Source organism: Lepus europaeus, chromosome 8, assembly GCF_033115175.1.
Source record: "Lepus europaeus isolate LE1 chromosome 8, mLepTim1.pri, whole genome shotgun sequence".
Classification (NCBI taxonomy): domain Eukaryota; kingdom Metazoa; phylum Chordata; class Mammalia; order Lagomorpha; family Leporidae; genus Lepus; species Lepus europaeus.
The window spans coordinates 47,791,453-47,810,255 of NC_084834.1; positions in this window are offsets into that span (position 1 = coordinate 47,791,453).

Sequence of the window (18,803 nt, forward strand, 5' to 3'; positions counted from 1 at the left end):
ATAGTATGTCTTGTTTTAATTGCAAAATGTTGCAAATTGAAAGAATATTTAGTATTTGCCTCAGTAATGAAAGAATCTACAGAAGTCATCATTTTTGTAGAGATTCTTCCTAATACGATTATGGACACTTTAGTCATGACTGATATCTTGCTTTTTAGGTAACAAAAAAAATCTCAATGGGGTAAACAAAGTCCCTAAAATAACCTACCAGGCTTCCCTTGTAAGGCTGGACTCTGGAATGCCCATTTTGCAATGCCTGGAATTTAATGTTTCTTGAAAAATTCCAGGTAAACAGAGTTTAGCTGCAGGCCACCTTTATCTATATAAACCCTCTTCTCAATCAGTGCAGAGATCCAGATGTCTCATGGTTACTGGAGACTACTCCTCTGTCTAACCCCAATAAATTACACTTTGTTTTATCTTGGATTTGTCTTCTGTCTTTGAATTCATGGTACTGTCTGCATTTAGTGGTCAGTTCTCATTTTCCAGGTTTTTCTGGACAGCTCTTAATTGGTTTCTTTCATAAGAAAAAAACATAGCTAGAATTTTTTTGAGTGCTCACTTACTATTTTCTGTTTACGAGGTTAGGGCTTGTGTGTGTAGTTTCATTCATTTCATTCATTCATTCATTTCTAATTGGTTTGTTCATTCAGATTTGTTCATCCTCCATACCTGAGTCAGTTCCCTAAGAAATTCTGTGCATCATACATATACTCCAGTGGCCAGCCAGCAGAATACTGGCACATGACACTGATTTAAAGAAAATAAAAAAGAGAATGATCTTCCGTATGCTGGTGTGCTCAAATAAACCCCAGCATAGCTGCCAAATGGAGGGTGAATGTTCATTCTGTGGGATGGATTTTATACCGAAGACAAGGGAACTCAATTCATATTCAAGGCAAAGCGCACATTTTAGGAACAGTTCAATGCTGATTATGCTTCTGCAATTCTATTTTAATTAAATACTACCATTAAGCACCACACTTAATAATGCACTAACATTCAAGTTTATACAGTCTGTAGATAAGGTATTAATCTGAGCTTCTCCACCACAGAAGTGTTAAAAGATGGATTTTGAAGTCTAGTGGCTTTCATTGCACTGCCCATCCTTTTCCCTTGACTCTGTATGTCGGAAATCTACGGGTTCCCGACAAGACCGAGATCCATATAACAAGCAAGAATCCACGATGTTTATGCGCTTTTCAGCTTTTCTTTATTGCTTCTCTCCTTCCTCTCCCCTCCCATTCTCCCCAGGTGTCCCTGTTATATAGTCCACAGCCCGATTACTAAAAATGGGCATGAAAAACAGGATGTGGTTCCTCAAACTATTGTTTCAGTTTGAGTCCTGCATGAAAAACAGGATGTACTTCAGTCCGTTGTTCCGGTTTAAGTGAGCCAGGCTAAGTGACCTCCAGCCGCAGGGAATGGTTGTCACGAGCGGCCGGCCTATGGTTCCCCACATCTGTATATAGAGAAAGCTACACGTGAATGCTAGAGTTGGGATGAGTTAGCCTATCTCAGTGATGCATACACATGACTGGAAGTGAAGAATGTGGGTGCTGAGAAAAACAATGGGAATGGGGAAATGGAGACATGAGATAGATTCTTGTTTTAACTCTGACATCACCAATCTTGAAATGTAATGCAGTATACACAGTGACAATGCAAAAGAACAGAAAGTTTATAGCCAACAACTCAATTGACAGATAATAAGCTGAAACTTGGAGAAATGAGGTGATTTGCAAAACACAACACAGATAGTTGGTGGCACAGTAAGAAAAAAAAAAAAATCCCAAGTCTGAGCGGGTCACACTGTTTTCATGGGTTTTAATTAATTCCTCAGTAAAATTAAAAAAGTGAACAGGACCACTTCTTAGATTTAATGTGCATAAAAGTCTGCAGCTATTGCTTAAGGTTTCAAATAAAACAAATGTGTACATTCAGGTAACAATTAGCCAAGAGACAAGACTTCAGAGTTGAGCAACCTGATCTCCTTGAATGCCAATTTCCTCCATATTGTACAAGTGTGGGTGTGAGGGGTAGGGGTGGGAGTGGGGGTCCTTTGTATTTCTTATTTTATTAGGAAGCTCACATGCTATAAAATATTTTAGAGTGTGATTTGATTTTCTTACTCATATTTTGAACTGTCATTTTATAAAAGAGGAAACTCAAATGGCCAACAGACAGATGAAAAAATGTTCAACATCACTAGCCATCAGGAAAATGCAAATCAAAACCACAATGAGGCTCCACCTCACCCCAGTTAGACTGGCTTTCATACAGAAATCAGCAAACAATAAATGTTGGAAAGAATGTGGGAGGAAAAGTACCTTAACTCACTGTTGGCAATGTAAACTGGTGCAGCCATAGTGGAAGACAGTATGGAGGTACCTCAGAAATCTGAATGTAGACCTACCATATGATCCAGCAATCTCACTCATGGGAATTTACCCAAATTGAAATCAGCATATGAAAGAGTTATCTGTAGCCCCATGTTCATTTCAGTTCAATTCACAATAGATAAGATATAGAATCAACCCAGATGTCCATCAGCTATTGACTGGATAAATTATGGCATGTACAAAATATGGCATGTACACTAGTAACATGGGTTACTAGTCAGTGGAAAAAATAAAAATGAAATCCTGTCTTTTGCAACAAAATGGATGCAACTATAACCATTATACTTAGTGAAATAAGCCAGTTCCAAAATGACAGATAGCATATTTTCCCCCAATCTGTGGTAACTAGTAGAGTATCTAAAATGTAATCTATTGGAGTGAAAATGACCTTATGAAATTCTATGATTATTTACAGCCCTTCTCTCTACTGTTGAGGAACAGTGTTTTGTTTTGTTTTGTTTTGTTTTGTTTTGTTTTTTTTCCTGGTACCCTCGTACTATTTGTTGAATTCCTTACTTACTATACGTTTAATCCTATTAATATAAAGTAAACTGAGGATAGATCTTTGTAAAAATTAAGAGTGGTAATAGGAGAGAGAGGAGAAAGAAGGGTAGGAACATGAGTGGGAGGGAGAGTGTAAGGAAAAGAGTGCAGATTGGTGCCTCCTCACATAGGGCACAAAACGTAAGGTGTAGAACAGAAAGGATGCAGGGTAAAAATTTATATCCAGACTGAATTTATTCAGATAAAAGTAATCAGCAGAGGTGGATGACTAACCACTGGCATGAACATTGACCAAACATGTGGGAGAAGGCCCAAATCTCAAGGGCTAGGCTTTTTTATATCATATGCAGTCTAGGGGTGGGGGTGGCAGTAGAGCGCAGCAGGTAGAGATTAATTCTTCCATACAGGTCTTTCAAATGGCCACCAGGCTCCAAAACTGGGAAAGAATGTGAGGGTGGGGTGTAAAGACAATAGGGTATAAGATAATTGAGATTCAGGGACAAAGCATAAATTTTTATCTATCTTTTGAGCAATGAGTGAGTGTGGCTGAGGCTTATGTCTTTGTTCCATCAAAGATTAGGGTGGGACGAATCACCATGTTTATGAAATGCATGAAATTTGTAAACCTTAAAAATAAATATGTAAATAAAATGAATACTGCCAATGCATATTTTATGCTTTGTGTGTCTGTGTGGATACAAATGGTTGAAATCTTTACTTAGTATATACTAAGTTGATCTTCTGTATAAAAAGATAATTAAAAATGAATCTTAATGAAGAATGGGATGTGAGAGGGAGGAGGAGATGGGATGGTTTGTGAGTGGGAAGGTGGTTATGGGGGAAAAACAGCTATAATCCAAAAGTTGTACTTTTGAAATTTATATTTACTAAATAAAAGTTTTTTAAAAAAGAATATTAAGGTATAAAAATAAATCTTTTCATTTGTTGCAAAATGAATGGAACTGGAAGACATGATGTATAGTAAAATAAGCAAAATATATATGTGGAAACTAAAAAAAGAAGCCTTTGGTTGTATGAACATAAGAAATACTAACATCTCAGAGCATGCAGTTGTGTTCATTTAACATTCAAAATAGTACAAAGACAAAAAGTTAACATTAGTGCATACTTATTAAGAAAAGTCAGGTACATCCTATTTTTGTGGCTTAGAATAAGTGGTCAGTGGAATCAAATGGCATGGAAGACTGTAAAGAAGGTGAAGTTCTCCATTTGCTTAGGAGTCACATGGGCATCCTATCTGTATTCCTGCCTAAGACTGGAATATTAGCCTCTTATGAAGTAGCTATTTTGTACATTTAACAAATTATCAGATATTTGAAAGAATCAATTATTCATCTCTGAAACAGTATAAAAAGACTTCTGTTTGGACTTACTGAAAGGCTAACCAGAAACAGCATATGAGGTGACTTCACAAAGTTTGTGGAAAATTCAAATTATCTGTGAATTCTATCTTTTGAAGCACTCTAGTATATAAAAGTGCTTAGGATAATACCTTCTATAATGGAAACATCAATAAACTTGAATATTATTATTGCATTCATCAGTAACTGCTTGTTGTAGCATTATATGCTTAGTTTGACTATAACAAGCAACATGTAAGCTTTGAAAGACACTTTCTTAATCTGTTGTGCAATTATAATTAAAATACATTACAGGAATATAGGTGGAAAAGAAGTAATAGAGGACAAATATTTGTTTTAGAAAGAATAGTGGGAATCAAAATATATGTACATATTTTTGATGCAGATGATAAATGAATACTTTCCAAAGAGTGGTGAAAATAAAGCCACACAACAAGAAAGTAGGAAGACATTCTGTTTCACCTACCTTCCATTTATTTCTCTAAAGATAGATAAGACTTTGAGGGATGTAGGCATGTTCAGTTGTTTTTTGACCTTCCTTTTCTGTGTCTTCTACATTCAGATTCATCATATTTGCAGTGACAGACATGCTCCCCAAACACTGTATTTTTATTATCTTCATTATGACAATACTGTGATCTAAATTTCTGGAGGAAGAAGAAACAAAATAAGTTATAGTTCTATAAGTATGATCTTTGCATATCTATTCTGAAATTTAAGCCAATAAAAATGACATTTCTATTATATCAAAACAGCTAAGGGTAGAAAAATAAGGACAATCATGTCCCAAAGCTGAAAAAAGAGAGGGATTTTTGTGAAGGGTTCAAATTTTGTGTCATCAATGATGTTAACTATAAGATCCACTTCATAAAATTCCTGTTTCAACATTGCCCTTTCAGTTCTATTTGGATGAAAATAAATAAATGAAAACTCCTGTTTGCTAAGGATGTCCATTACTTCAATGTATGTGTAAATTGAATGTTGCAAAAAAGCCTGTGGTAGGGTTTCAAGAATTGAGTAATTTGCAATCTTATATTTCAGGGAAAGTTGGCTTAAGCAAAATATTAATGTGACACGTAACTATGAGCTTGGAGGCGGAAGAGCATATTAATGCACTGATCTTATTTCGCTGAAGGAATATGACACTTCTGGACAGCTCAAGAGATGGGCTGCAATATTTGGAAGGAAAGAAAGCCAATCACTGAGGGCACACTGTGCTGCTCTCTGATGCTCAAGTCATAGCAGACATTAATAAGTCACTAGCTATTTTCACATGCTTGTCATAACCTTTGTGTCACAATTTTAGTCAAGAGAGAATAGAAGACAAAGAACTTCAGGGAGAGAAAGTTAAAGCAGCCTGTCAAGGATTGGCAGGCCCAAATTTGATCTGCCTTGTGTTTTTCTCACCGCTCCCTGAGAAGCTTGTGTCAATCTCACTTGGCCAAGTTTTCAAACACAGCACCTAATTTGGAAAGTGTCTGAACACAATCAAGTTGTCACCAGCCCATCTTGTGGACATTCAGGCATTCTGGTAATGACACTAATTTGGGAAGCCGAATTTAGATCACTGTGCTGTCATTGGCCTCTATGAATTCGGAATTTAAATTTTGCCTTTTAAAATTATAAACATAAAACATCCTAAGAAGTGCCTCCAAGTTAGCAAGATCTTTAAATTAATATCTATTCTTGTATAGTACTTAATGGTGCTCAAGGAATGACTAATAGGGGTTTTAATCATGAAGTAATGATGAACAGTGAGATTAAAAAAAGGGAAACCTTGTGCATGGATATAATCCCCATGCTTTTAAATAAGCATGATTCATAACCTGGAGAAATATTAAAGATAACATCATAAAGCCTAGACACAAAGTTTCATCTTCTTTCTACCGCTTTTTATCTGTGAAAACAGTCCACAAACTTCGTTGACTTTTTAATCTATTTATGTTATTTTCAACAAATAGTCTATCCTCAATAATTTTTTGCTGAATGACGAAATCTATATGTGACTAGCTTGAAAAAATTTAGAGCTACTATCTTTGATAATCTATTCTGAATTCTATCACTTTCTTTACAATTCCAATGATCCCTTCACAGTTGATTTGACAAAAGACATGAATTAAACTATGTGTCAGCAGATTTTAAAATGTATATAAATATAGGTATGCATACATAAATATGCATGTGTGTTTATACTTTAATTATATTGCTTAGTAAGTCAAAGTTATTACGAGAAATAAAAGAACATGCAGAGCATGGTTCAAACTGTATTTCTCCTCATGTTTCAGTCCTAGTTTTGGGGGACCACCTTCTCCAGAGATGTTCTAAAGACCCACATTCCTTCTGACTTGCTACCCTGATACCTCACTGTCTCTACCTTTGTGTCTTTTTTAAAAAATATATTTACTTACTCGAGAAACAGAGAGACAGAAAGACACGGAAACAGACAGAAAGACTAACAGAGAGCACTCCGATCTACAATTTCCCTCCCTAAGAATTCACAGAGGCTGGGGCCAGCTGAAGGCCAAAGCCAGGAGCTGGGAATGCATTCCAATCTTCCAGGGTGGTTGGTAAGAACCCACTTACCTGAGCAGTCTCTACTTCCTTCTGGGATCTGCATTGGTAGGAACCTGGAATCAGAAGCTGGAGTGGGGTGTTGATCCCAGGCAACCTGATGGGGAATACAAGTATGGTTATTTATTTATTTGAAAGGAAGAGTTATAGATAGAGAATGAGATATTCACACACATGTGGGAGGGAGGGAGAGAGAGAAAGCAAGGGTGAGAGCGAGAGCAAGAGGGAATTGTCCTTTTGTTGGTTCACTCCCTACATGGCCCCAATGACCAGGGCTCAGCCAGGCTCAAGTCAGGAGACTGGAACATCACCCTTATGTCTCACATGGATAGCAGGAGCCCAAGAACTCGGGCCATTTTCTGCTGCCTGCACAGGTGAATTAGCAGAGCACTGGACTGGAAGTAGAGCATCTTGGACTCAAACTGGTGCTCATACATGATCTGGCACTATAGGTGGAAGCTTAGCTCACTGCTCCACAACACCAGCACCAACATGAGTATCTTAACTGCTAGGCTGCATGCTCACTCCCAAACTATTTTTTATAATTGGCAAATGCAAATGTATTTATGTATGTATTTATCATGTGCAACATGTTAACTGGAAATTTGAGAACATAGTAAAATGGCTAAATCAAGCTAATTACCAAAGTATGACTTCAAACACATCTCATTTGCTTGTGGTGAGATACTATTAATATCTTAGCAATTTTCAAGAACATAATACACTATTATCAACTACCGTCACCATTTTGTGAACTTATTCCTCCTAACGATTTCTTTTTTATCCTTTTATTAACATTTCCCCATTCTCTATGGGTGTCAGCTGTTAGGCCAATGGCTTATTCCCTAATTAGTAACATTTAAGTGCATTTTCTTCACTTGACTATCATTTGCCTGTACTATTATTTTCTCTATACAGCTTTTGTACAGCTTTGGCTTTCTCCCTTTGGCAGTCACAAAATGTAAAAGTTTAAGTAACTAGTTTTCCTGAAACTTTTGCCCAGTTTCACATCAATAGCTAACTGTACATTACAGGCAAGCAGCCTTACCAGAGCTATAAGCAACATGTGACAAGTGTCTGCAGCATATGTAAACACAAACGAAATTAGCTTTCATTTCTCACAGGAGTCATTACATAGTAGATGTGAACAATATAAATTACTTCGTGTCATCTTTTTACATTTGATCAGTTGAAAGATGCTTTTATAAAATGAGAGGAAGAGGAAAAGCAGTGGCAATATGACACCCCTTTATGTTCAATTTGAAGATTTGTTCAATTTCATATTCACACTACTCTACTTTCTGATGGTCTCTCTTTTCAAAATGGGATTCCTTTGATAGTCAGGCATCTTATATCTTATTCCTTCAGGCTAAGATCTCTATTTTCACTGCTTCCTTTAGAAAATTAGAATTTCTGTCTCACCCAATATTAAGTAGAGACTTTTTAAAAGTGCTTATGACTTGACCAAAAATGCATTAGCTGTGAAAACTGACAAGAATTTGTGGTTGTGGAGACTGTGAGAAGCAGCAAAGCCTCTATTAGTAACATATTGCTCTTTATTATAAAATATGATTCCCATTAGCTTTGGGCTGCAGCCAAGTCTTTTCTCATAGTTTAAAAAGGAGTTACCTTGACAAGATTCAACTTAAATCACATCTTGATCTATATTATGAACACAAAAGAACCCTTTCTGCATTAAAGTGACAATAAGAGTCTGATTTATAATCCTAAACCAAAGAAATTGAGAGTTAAATAAATCAAATGACTTAGCACTTGTTCCTATTTTTCTTTTTTTTTTTTTCTTTTTTTTTTTTTTACATGGTTGTGAAACCTCTGAGAAAGAAAGAATAAGTGTTATACCAAGTGTTCCATCTGTAAATTCAAGGTATCCTGTTGACATATTAGGCATGTATTTAGAGAATTTCAGAAAGATAATTTAGAAATAAGACACCTGTCTCCTTAGAACCACATATAATTTGTGATATTCCTGAACTCATAAAATTGTGTACTTTTATTCTTCTGTTTCTTTTACTCTCTCTCACTCTCTCTATCTTTCTCTGTACTAGGAGCATTTTACAGTTTTACAGTTAGTTCACATATTTCATAATATTAGATATCTTCAACAAAATTTCTCCCTGTTTAACTTAGAGTTAAACTAATCATTGTGCTTTGCTAAGGCTCCAAAGCATAATAACTCAGAGAAGATGCAAAGAGACAAATAGTCAATCATTTTTAAAAATATTCAATACAGATCCAGAATTATTCCATATACTGGAAAATTAGCAAAGAGCTATGAAACTTACATTAACAGTGACTCCAACACAAATAAGAGCTTTCTAAGACAACAGGAGTCACAAATGGGCCAGATATTGGGGGGAGGGCAGTTTTGAAAGGAAAACATGTTGGACTGGGTTTCACAGGTGAATAGGGAGGCAGAGTGTGCTTTAAGCAGAAGTAATACCTTGAATGAAAGGTTGTCTTGAAGAAGCACATGCTTAAGAGCTAAAAACAAAAAGCAGTTTAATGGAATTGGAGAAGAGACCTTAGAGAGCATTAAGCCCTGCATTTGAGATATCTAGGGTAAGTGTTACTTAGGCATGGTTCTGAAAACATAATTTAAGACTTAGGGTGAGATTTCTCAGTAAAGATGCCAACAATCAAAAATGATAACTGTGGACGGCTAGGATGGCTCCATTCTCCCTCAGGGTGTTCCGTGGGCTGGGATAGAAATGAATCTTCTTTCATGTTTTCTTCTTTAGTTCAGATGTTTCCCACCCTCTATAGCATGGTTAACAACTCTCTAATGTGTGACCCAGTTACAAATAACAACCAAAATTTTGCAAACTACCTTCAATGCTCTTGATATGGAATGGATTTATATGCAACTAAAGTTTACATGCAAGCCAAATTAATGAATATGTTTGTGAAATATTTAACACTGAGAGATGTTAGCTGCTGAGCTCGTTTTTTTTTTTCTTTAACGTTTAAAGGAGTATTGCTTTGTAAGTGCTAGAGATCCCACTACAATTTCATAGTGCTAAAATAGAGTCATAAGTAATAATTTTTAATTATTAATGCTATTTCCATCTGTATGAAAATTAACACAATATAATTTAGTTAGTGTTTGAATTAACTTGTTAATATTTTGTAGTAGTAATACAAACTTCTGGTCATGTGAAATCCAAATTAATATATTTGCTCTAAATTATCAGATACATAGAACTGCATACATTTTATTTACTTGCATCAAATTAAAATATTTTAATAGTATTTTGCTGCTGAATCCTTTACTTTCTTGTAAATATATTGTAAAAGTTAATGAAAGATAGAAAGTATATTGGCTGTCTTTTATGCTACATTTATCAATGAAAGTATACATTTTTATTAACACAAAACAAAGTAATTAATTACTACTGGACATAAATTCTCATTGCAAGGATAGGACTAACATTTGCTTCACTTGTTTTTAAACAGCATACAGGGAACCCCTGTCATGTTAACATGAAATCAATAGTTTTTGGTTAAACCAAAAAGTCTAAGTGAAAGAACTGCTGAAGCAGAAGATAATTTGTAGATGATGAAATCTTAGTGTAGACTTTACAAGAATGTTTTATACATTGAGAAAACAAAATTTTCTCATAATATGTTACTGCCAGAGATGAGACCAGATACATCTCTCACCTGTCACCTAGAGTTCTGTCCACCATGTCACACTGAATACATATCATAGGGTTCTACACATAGAACACTCATGCTGTGATGATGACTACAGAAAAAAAAATCAAGGACAGCCTAAAACAGTAAACCACCTCCCTGCCAATACATTTTAACACAGTATAGTGAAGGATTCTACCTTATTTCATATTTTATAACTTAGTTATTATTGTGATAAAGCTGAAAATATACAGTTATTTCCACAAACATCCAATAACAATGATAAAACATGAATAAAACAAATTGTTTCAAAGATAAAATCTCCAGTAGTATGTAAGCAGGTGAGGAAAGCTCTATTGGATTCAAGTATGAATGCATTTGCCTTCGAGTTTAACACTGCTACAAATGAGTCTAAAAGTCAGCAGCCTGATTGTCAATTACATGTTAAATTGTCCAACCAAAAATGATTGCTTGACTTAATTTATTAATTATCAGATGGTTTAGGGCCAATGATTAAGGTTGTCAAAAAGACATAGTGATTTTTTTAATTTTTTTTTTTTTTTTGGACAGGCAGAGTAGACAGTTTGAGAGACAGTTCACTGAGCTGATCTGAAGCCAGGAGCCAGGTGCTTCTCCTGGTCTCCCATGCGGGTGCACGGCCCAAGCATTTGGGCCATCCTCCACTTCACTCCCAGGCCACAGCAAATATCTGGACTGGAAGAGGAGCAACCGGGACAGAATCTGACACCCTGACCGGGACTAGAACCCAGGGTGCTGGCGCCACAGGCGGAGGATTAGCCTATTGAACCGTGACTCCGGCCTAGTGATTTATTTTTAAAGATAGAAAATGAACACTTCCTAGTATTTTTAAAAACTGTAAAATAACAAATATAATAATAAGCTTGAAAATAGATGTTTAAACCCAAGTCCTACCACTTCACAGATATGTATCCTCTGTTACAGTGTTTAATGATTTGTAACGTGAGATCAGCAGTGCCTAACTTCATAGGGAGTATAAGAGACTGCTATAATATGTTCTAAGCAGTCTTGTAAACCCAATCCCAATATCTTGCATTATAGGTTCTACTATGGTTTAAAAATAAAACCATCTCAACCAATATAAAATTATGTAGTCATAAAGTTTTCCCTCCATTGTATATTCCTGTGTATAGATCAAGTTGGGTATTTCCCTATGTCCCTGGCTTTCCAAATTTTCTAAGCCCTCTCTGTGGCAGCACACCAACACATTTCTTTGCTGACTGCCAACTAGTTGTTCCTCCCTAAGGACAGAGAAAGAGCATGGCTTTCCTACCCCCGACTCTTTCTCTAAGACATTTCACAACCCAGCCATGACTCTCAAGTGAAGAGCACAGCTCTGTCAATGCACTCATCCTTGATTCTTGTAACTTTTTCTACTACTTATTTTTCAGGTTTAAGGGTAATAACAGTGCCTTTTGCAACGATATAATCCCCTTCAATTTTGCTATGGCTTGCTACATCTTTGCAAATGCTTTCACTAAACTCTACTCATATCCCAACTTGACAATGTAATCTGTTCCCTGCTGAGATCCTGACTAAATACAAAACCTTCACACTTGGTAATAATCCCCAAACTGCAGGATAGAACATCCAGGTTGCTTTTTTCTAGAAATAACTAATGACTTCTCTAATTCCATTCCAACTGTTTTATACAGTCCATATTAAAAACAATAATATATATTTCAGGTAAGGAGTTTCTTTTAGATTACACAGTGAAACAAATATCTCTAACTGGCATACCTCAAAATCAGTCCCTGTGACTCACAAAGAAATTGAAAGTGAATGATAGAAATCAACAAAAGAATTCACAAAATTTCTTGACAAGCTGTCACCACCAATTTCTCACCAACATTTGTTGCTAACTTTGTGAGAGATCAAGAGCCAAAATGAGCATAACGGAGCTGGAAAAATGAAAACCTTAGTTCTAGGTTATAGTAAGATAAAATGGGAACCAGGGTGATTTCCTGCAGAAACTGAAACAGCCTGGAACTTCTCTTCATCCACTGAACTAGAAATTTGACTACAGAGACAAATATTTCTACAGTAGTGATTCAGTACTCACTTGTATTTCTATATAATGTACTGTATTTTTGCTTTGATATTTAATTCACTGTTACTATGTAGTATTTAAATGTGCTATATTAAATAGATGATCATATTAGATAATGACTTTGAGGAACAAATGTTACCAGCACCTAAACTACTCTCTGATCTTAGAAAATTGTGGTTGCATATCCACATTTCTAGAATACCATTTGCCAACTTACTTACAAGCAGAATATATACTTTAAAGAATTTTTGTATACAAAGTTGACACCAATGTTTATCACTCTAAAAACATTACATTGTTTGATGGTGTTCACTGTTTTAATTCAAATTCTTAAACTAAAACTCAGCAAATTCTTTTTTTGACCAAAAGGACTGCAATTTGATTCTGACATTTGTTTATGGAAAGGTAGACTCCATTACGACTAGGTTTTGCCATAAACTGTAGGGGACGCAGGGAGAAGAGTCTTGAATTCTAATATAGCTTTAAAAACTAAGAGTGAAAATAAATTCTTAAAACATCTAATTGTATCATAAGTATTAGCTTCAAAGCTGAATCAATCTAAATCTTTAAAAATAATAGCTTCTGGGGCTGGCGCTGTGCCGCAGCAAGTTTACACCCTGGCCTGAAGCGCCGGCATCCCACATGGGTGCCGGTTCTAGTCCTAGCTGCTCCACTTCCAATCCGGCTCTCTGCTATGGCCTGGGTAAGCAGTAGAAGGTGGCCCAAGTGCCACGTGGAAGACCAGGAAGAAGCTCCTGGCTCCTGGCTTCAGATCGGTGCAGCTCCGGCCATTGCGGCCAATTGGGGAGTGAACCATAGGATGGAAGACCTCTCTCTCTCTCTCTCGCTCTCTCTCTCTCTGCCTCTCCTCTCTCTGTGTAACTCTGACTTTCAAATAAATAAATAAATCTTAAAAAAAAAAAAAATAAGAGCTTCCATTGCACTAGTGCTATAGACAGCAGAAATTTATAAGGAAGTCTAGGGATGGCAACTTTTTTTTTTTTTTTTTTTTGACAGGCAGAGTGGACAGTGAGAGAGAGAGACAGAGAGAAAGGTCTTCATTTTTACCGTTGGTTCACCCTCCAATGGCCGCCGTGGCTGGCGCGCTGCGGCCAGCGAACCACGCTGGTCCGAAGGCATGAGCCAGGTGCTTCTCCTGGTCTCCCATGGAGTGCAGGGCCCAAGCACCTGGGCCATTCTCCACTGCACTCCCTGGCCACAGCAGAGAGCTGGCCTGGAAGAGGGGCAACCGGGACAGAATCCGGCGCCCCGACTGGGACTAGAACCCAGTGTGCCGGCGCCACTAGGCGGAGGATTAGCCTGTTAAGCCACAGCGCCGGCCCGGGATGGCAACTTTTGAACCAGAAGTTCCATCTGTAGAAAATCATCTCTTTTAAAATCTTAACCAGATTAGCAATTTGAAATTCTTCCAAAATAATATCAGTTTATAGTTTATAATTTGCACTTTAATGACATGTTGACTCTACCTTGAGCCATCAATTTCTATTCACATATATAAATTACCTAACAACTCTTGAAGTTATAAGTATTGAAATACCACTAGGGAAATTTTGTACTCCTGAATATATATTTATGTATATATAAAAGTGACTCAAGATTGGGTTACTGGGCCACAAATATAATTGATGAACTAAATACCTGATTAAAAGTGTTCTATGGCCCGGGAGTGCAGTGGAGAATGGCCCAAGTGCTTGGGCCCTGCACCCCATGGGAGACCAGGAGAAGCACCTGGCTTCTGGCTTCGGATCAGCGCGGTGCGCCGGCCGCAGCGGCCATTGGAGGGTGAACCAATGGCAAAGGAAGACCTTTCTCTCTCTCTCTCTCTCTCACTGTCCACTCTGCCTGTCAAAAATAAAAAAAAAAATTAAAAAAGGAAAAAAAATTAAAAGTGTTTCTGATTTGTTACAAATTGTTTTATTTCATAGTATTTTTACATAAGAGCTAAGAAAATTAATGAATACCTGAATATTATTGCTGAGGATTTTTCTTATTTGATGCATCTTATATTATTAAATGAAATTTTAGAAAAAATACCCTAATTTGATTGAAAGTTTTACATGGCAGTAATTAACTAATTTCATCAAGAACAATAATGCACACTCTATAGACAAACACATAATCTTGTAACTCATGTGTAACAGAATAAACATTGTTAAGAAGAATGATTTTGTCGTCTAATTTTTAAGGCAGTCTATATTTGTTCATATACATATGTATAAATTCATTCCTAGCAAATTTCTTGGCTATGCAATTGTGTTTTAATATGTTTATATGATAATTAAAAGGCATTTTTCATATCCATGTAGTTTCTACATGATTGTCATTAAAGCTTTTACTGCTAGAATTTAATGAGAGCTTTGGATTAGATGTGTCAGAAATACAACAATTAAACAGCAAAAATATGAGTTGGTTGTAGCTGAATGAGTTTTGTTAAAATGCTTAAGATGTTGCTTTCCAAAGACTTATCTAAAGACTTACATAATTTGATAAATGTACTCCTGGTACAAAGTAAATGTATACAAAATAGAAAAATACTTTCTTATCCTATTTAACAATGCCCCCATTGCCGTAAGCTATATTTGTTTTGGCTTGTTTGGAATGCCCATAGCTTCTCATCAACACTGATTTTCTGCAGTGTCTCTTCATCTGAGAATGTAGTTTTATTACCACCATTCAATTCAATTTGATATCACAATACACTTTATTTATTTATTTATTTATTTGAAAATCAAAGTTACACAGAGAGAGAAGGAGAGACAGAGAGAGAGAGAGAGAGGTCATCCATCTTCTAGTTCACTCTCCGATTGGCTGCAACGGCTGGAGTTGCACCAATCAGAAGACAGGAGCCAGGAGCTTCTTCCAGGTTTCCCATGCAGCTGCAGGGGTCCTGGGCCGTCTTCTACGGCTTTCCCAGGCATAGCAGAGAGCTGAATCAGAAGTGGAGCAGCTGGAACTGGAACCAGCACCTATATGGGAAGCCGACACTGCAGGTGGCGGCTTTACCAGCTACACCACAGCACCAGCCCCCTGTGTTCCAGTATTTCAAACTGAAATGAAGTTACCCAGTGAGTGTCTATTGCATTTAATTTTTAACCTTTCTATTTGAGGTATCATAAATATAGCATTTTTAAGTGATTAATTTTAAGTCTTTATCACAAGGGATTCACATAGGTCAAAATATAGAATATTTACTTTAACCCATAGAATTGCTTAAGTCTCGTCCCAGTATATGTGCCCTCCCGGGTAACCACTGTTATAAATTTTATAAATGATTATTTTTCCTCCTCTTAAATGTCATATAACTGAAAACATGCAGTAGGTCACTTTTTCTCTTAGCATTTTTTAACTCAATAAATGCCTGTGTTATTTATTTATGTTCTCATTAGCATCTATTTACTATTTTTATTATTGTAATACCTTCTATTATCTGAATATTCACCAATTTATTTTTCCTATTGAATGACACAAATTATTTTCAGGTTTGAGTTATTGCAAATGAAGTGGAATTAACACTCTTATATCTCTTTTTGTTGGGCCCATTACTGGAAGTGAAAATGCTGGCTCCTGGGCTAAATGTATACTTCGGTTTACAAAATATTGCCAAACATGTTCCAAGTGATTTTACCAACTTACACCCCTTCTAGATGGATGTACGTTCTAGTTTGTCCACAAACTTGGCAAAACTTAGTATTATCTATTTTCACTTTTAACAATTCTTGCAAGTACAATACTAGATCATTTTAGTTTTATTTTACAGGCTCCTGCGATTATTGACATCTTTTCATTTATTACTTTTTATACTCTCTAGAGAAGTGAATACAACTGTGTGTATATGCCTGTATGTTTGTGTTTTTATGTCTATAGTGTGATTTGTCTTTCTAATTGATATATGGTAGTTTTTCATATATTCTCAATATGTATTTGATAGACATTTGTGGATATTCTTCTTTAGTTTGCAATTTCTTTTATTGCATCATTTGATAAACAGTTATCCATTCTATTGTTTTTAAAATTAATGCTTTTTATAATCTATTAATCTAAATCTCTTATAAAAATAACAAAGATATTCTTTTATATTTTCTTCTTAAAGTTTTATTGATTTAGTTCTCTTCTTTAGCTAGGGCCATGAATTATATTCAAATGATTTTTTGATCATGTGAGGTAGGGATCAAGTCCCATTTTCCTTATGGATGTACAATTGCTCCAGCATATTTTATTAAAAAGGCCATTTTAATCATTCAATTTCAGTATCAAACCATACTTTTCTTCTCTTCTGCCACTGGGAATTTTTCTCCAGTTGTATTGTAATGCATCACCTACTTTTCTTTCTGCAGCATCTGATCTCAAACTCTTATGTGCCTCTGAGTCTATCTTGATGCAGAATTAAAGAAATGGCTTATTAGGAAGCAAAGTAAGAGAACATAAACGTCTGAAAACATAATCTAGGTAACGCAAATCAGACTTTCTCTTCAACAGAAATCTTTTAGTTCAAGATAAATAAGGGGACATTCCTATGGACAAGCATCTTTTATGTCCTCATTTTATGTACTCTTTTATTGTCTCAAACTTTTCAGCAACATTTCTGACTTATTCTCCAAATGTAAAAAAGTCAAAAATAGTGTGATTGTATCACACTTATTTAAAGGTTAGTGTAACTAAAGATGAATAAGGTATGGAATGGTGATTATTTATGGCATAGGGTTATGATTTTTTTGTTTGTTTGCCAAAGCCTGTTGGGTATTCGTAATATCATTCTCAGGCCTTACAAAATTGTCAACTTAAAAATTAGCCTGCAGTAGATTTACTGAACCTCAAGTCGCACCTGTGGTTGCTTGGCAGGACCAGACCATGTGATTTTGTGGGTCTTATATGGCCTGCGAGCCAGATGTTCCTTACCCCTGTTAGTTAATGAGCAAAATGTCCACATAAATGACATTAGTGAGTTTCTTCAAGGAACAGTTGAAAGGGGGGAAGAGGATAAATCTTTAGAGCAGATCTACCATGGGCATTTTCCTAGCTCTTTTTACTGTCTTTACCTATGCTACAGATGGAAATACTGTCTGTGTCTCCAAATTCTTCAGTGATGTATGGACCTTCTTTAAAGAAACCCCTAAATTTAGTTCAAGCTCTCTCAGGCATGAGTGTACAAACAGATTATTCTAATTAATTCAATTCAATCCCAGCCTCTCCTTGAATTTTCTCTGACAGAAAAAGAAACAGATGTGCAGGCTCTCATTTTCCTGATCAAATATTACAACTGTCCATTAAGAGCAGCCATTAAACACATGCATACACACATATTTCTATAGGACATTTCCTGTAGTCAGGTATATAACTATGACAGTTCATACTAATGGAAAATGTTTTTCTTATGTTTTACTGTTCATTACACATAATTAAGAATAACATGAAGTTATCATATACTTAATATAGGCACACATCAAAAAGTACTACTACAGCCAAGCAGATTAACCTACCCATTGTTTCATCTAGTCACATTTAAAGGATACCTGAAATCTATTGTCTTGGCATATTAACAGTGGAAAACACAATATTAGTAATAGCAGTCCTCATGGTATACACCAGGGTCAGTCTCTTCAACAAATGGTGCTGGGAAAACTGGATCTCCATGTACAGAGATATGAAACTAGATTCCTACCTTACACCTCACACAGAAATCCACTCAAAATAGATCCAAGATCTAAATCTATGAGCTGATATCATCAAGTTACTAGAGAACACTGGGGAAACTCTGCAAGATATTAGCATAGGCAAAGACTTCTTGGAAAAGACCACAGAAACACTGGGAATCAAAGACAAAATTGACAATTGGGATGACATCAAACTGAGAAGCTTCCACACTGCAAAAGAAACACTCAGCAAAGTGAACAGGCAACCAACAGAATGGGAGAAAATATTAACAAACATATTGGATTTTTAAATATATTTCAAATGAAAGCAAGATAACACAATATTTTTTAAGTGTTTGACTTCTTTCACTTATCATAGTGTCATTTAGGTTAATCCGTGTCATCATAAATGACAGTTGTTTCATTTTTAAGAGAAAATAATATTTATTGTGAATATATGACACAATTTTTTATTCATTCTTCTATTAGTGGACTCTTTGGTTGTTTTCTTTTTCTTAATTTTTTTCTGAATTATGCTGTAGTGAACATG